This window comes from Vulpes lagopus, chromosome 2, assembly GCF_018345385.1.
Source record: "Vulpes lagopus strain Blue_001 chromosome 2, ASM1834538v1, whole genome shotgun sequence".
In the NCBI taxonomy this organism is placed as follows: domain Eukaryota; kingdom Metazoa; phylum Chordata; class Mammalia; order Carnivora; family Canidae; genus Vulpes; species Vulpes lagopus.
Genome location: NC_054825.1, coordinates 158,853,243 through 158,856,653, shown reverse-complemented (window position 1 = coordinate 158,856,653; position 3,411 = coordinate 158,853,243). Strand labels below are relative to the sequence as shown.

At 55.1% G+C, this 3,411-nt stretch overlaps 1 pseudogene; it reads left to right on the top strand.

The window, feature by feature from the left end:
- Positions 1-983: 983 nt before the first annotated feature.
- LOC121478683 lies at positions 984-3,158 on the top strand (annotated as a pseudogene).
- Positions 3,159-3,411: the final 253 nt, after the last annotated feature.

Below are 3,411 nucleotides of genomic sequence, written 5' to 3'. Positions count from 1 at the left end.
GCACAGACACAGGCAGAGGGAGAGGCAGGCTCCATACAGGGAGCCTGACGCAGGACTCCATCTCAGGTCTCGAGGATCACACCCTGGGCCGAAGGCGGCACTAAACCACTGAGCCATCTGGGCTACCCAATTCTAACATTTGATTACAGCACAATGAATAACTAATTTGTTGTATATACATAAAATGGATCTGTCCACAGACTTGAGAATGAGCACTCTAGAACTACCTATAACAACACATCAGCTAAAAGAAGCCAGACAAAAAAATACATATGGCATAGTATTTATATGAGCATTAGCTTTGTTCCCCAAATCAGAGCATTAACCTACATATTATCTCCTGCATTTTGGAATTAAGACACCAGTGTAGGGAGGTCAGCTCTGTCCCAGGACAACGGGCACTGATGAGCCAGGAGTTTTCTTCACAGATGTGTTCTTATGAACAGGATGTGGATGATGTCACAGGAAAACAGAGACATCAGCAGAGGCTGTGACAGAAAGAAAGCCCACACCCAGAGGCCAGAATAGGGGCTGGATTTCCTTCCCTATTTGCCTGCACTTCTTTGGGCTCATTGCCACAGTGACCTCAACCCATGCTGAGCAGAGATGTCACAAGTCTTTGCCGTCAGGAACCCATGTTCCCTGCAGAATCTCTGGGTTTGAGGAACCTGTCAATGGTGAGGACCCCAGGGATGTGCTGAGGATGAAGGAGACCCCATGGGGGAGGCTCTGGGAGGGAGGATATGTCCTGGTCTCCTCATTTGGTTAGGATTTCTCAGGAAACCTGAGTTCAATTTGCTGCCTCGAATGGACACTTGACTAGGAGCAGGGGAGGGGATGTTCCCCTTCCTTTAGGGATGCTGACATAATGACATCGTGACAGGCAGGACTGGCTTCCAACTGGCCACACTCTGTGTGTATCTCTGTCCTGTGAGCACCATGGTCCCACTATCTGAATAGCTTAGCCAGAGACAGAAGACACCATGACCCCCAACCTCACAGCCCTGCTCTGTCTAGGTGAAGTCTGAAGAGAGGGGGGATGCCCTAGTCTGGGAGGGGCCTGTCACATAGCCAGGCCCTGGTCTGTCAGAGACCCCAGGTTTAGGAGGCTCATGGGGAGGAGGTGTTCTGCTCAGGATTTGAGGCAAACCTCTCACAGGGACTCTCTTCCAGGCCTGACTGTGGACTCCAGGACCCGAGTGCAGGCAGGTGAGTCTGTCTCCAGGGGTCCCAGTCCCACCTCCTCACTGGGGACAGGGACCACCGACCAGGCAGGAGGCATGGAGATCAGCAGCTCTGGGCTAACAGAGGGGGACTTCTAGGGGTTTGGGGCTGAGCTGGGAACTGGGGGTGGGGAGGATCTTGTGACGCAGCCTCTGTTTCCTTCCAGGGACCTTCCCCAAACTCACCATCTGGGCTGAGCCGTGATCTGTGATCCCCATGGGGACAGCTGTGACCCTCTGGTGTCAGGGGAGCCTGAAGGCCCAGGAGTACCTCCTGCATAAACAGGGACATTCAGGGACCTGGAACAGACAGAAGCCACTGGAGCCCAAGGACAAGGCCAAGTTCTCCATCACACATTTCACACGTGTATATGCAGGATGATATTACTGTGTATATCTCAGGGCCACTGGCTGGTCGGAGCCCAGTGACCAGCTGGAGCTGGTGGTGACAGGTGCAGGCCTATTCAGCGCGTCCCCTCCTTTCCCCAGGCTCTTCCCTCAGGAAGGGGGTCTGCTCTCAGGGTGTCGCCCTCTCACAGCCCAGCCCTGGGGATCATGTGGGGGGATCTGAGCCCCATGTAACTCAGCCCCTTCCCCTCTCCTAGGATTCCATGGCAAACCCAGCCTCTCAGCCCAGCCCTATCATGCCCTCAGGAGGGAACATGACCCTCCAGGGTCCTGTTCACAGACAGTATTTAACAGATTCCTCCTGATGAAGGAAGTAGAAGGCCAGCCCTCCTGGACTTGGGACTCCCAGTAGGCCCCCATTTTGTGGGGGTCCAGGCCCTGTTCCCTGTGGGCCTCATGACCCTCAGCCTCACATGGATGTTCAGATGCTATGGTTATGACTGAAACACCCGACAGGTGTGGTCACTGCCCAGTGACTCCCTGGAGCTACTGGTTTCGGGTGAGAAAGTCTGGTTTTTGTCCTATCCATGTTTTGAAGTACCAGACAGGTTTCAGGGGCTCTATTCTCAGGTAAGCCCCAGATGTGCGGGTGGAGTGAGGGAACTACAGGGGCTCAGAGGTCAGAGACACAAAGGGTGAGGGACAGTGAGACCCAGGTTCAGGATGGGAGAAGGGAGGTTTTGGGGAGAATCAGCCCCTACAATCCATGGCTGGTCTTCTCCCAGGTGTGTCAGGGAAGCCCTCCCTCCTGACCCAGCAGAGCCCTGTTGTGACCTCTGGACAGAGCCTGACTCTCCAATATCAGCTACAACAGACTCACTCTGTCCAAGGAGGGGAAACATGATCTTCTTCAGCTTCATGGCCGGAAGACCCTGGCTAGGCTCTCTGGGCAGAGTTTATCCTGGGCCCAGTGAGATCCTCCCATGGGGGCTGGTATACATGCTATGGTGGACACAACCTCTCTTCACAGTGGACCCCCTGGACATCCTGGTTGCAAGTGCGGTGTCAGAAGTGCAGGGAGGGCCCCAGAATCTCACTGGTCCTGACAGGGAACCCGACGAGGTGGTGGCCAAGACCAGGGTTATGAGGTCCCCAGGTAGAGAGGAGACAGAGAGAGACCAGGGGATGGGGATGGGAGAGACTCAGAGGACACAGACATCTCAGGTCAGGACAAGGCTAGATCACCACTCACCCATCCTTCCTCTCTCTAGGACAGTTCCCCTATACACCCTCCCTCTGGGTGCAGCCAGGACCTATGGTGGCCCCAGGAGAGAATGTGACCCTGCTATGTCAGTCAGAGCTCTGTGCACACTTTCCTTCTGTCCAAGGAGGGGGCAGCTGATCACCCCCTGCATATTAGATCAAAGTACAGAGCTGGGCAGCACCAGGCTGAATTCTCCATGAGTCCTGTGACTTCAGCCCATGGGGGGCCTACAGGTGCTACAGCTCATCTTAGTGCCTCCCTCTACAAGTTGTCACACCCCAGTGACCCCCCTGGAGCTCCTGGTCTCAGGTGAGGAGCCCTAACTCTGTCTTGTCTGAGCTCCACCATCTCAGGACCCACATCTCAGGAAAGCCTGGGACAGTAACAAATATGGGGGTGTTGGGGGCTCCACAGAGGAGGGTCCAGCCCAGAAGAGGGTGGAAAGAGCCACAGCCTTCACCTGGGGCCCCCCATTCTGCAGTATCAGCAGAGGTAAGGAGTAGGGGGATGCATGAAGGGTGGGTGAGTGAGGATGATCCTGAGTAGACACAAGCCTCCCACTCACCTCTTGCTGCC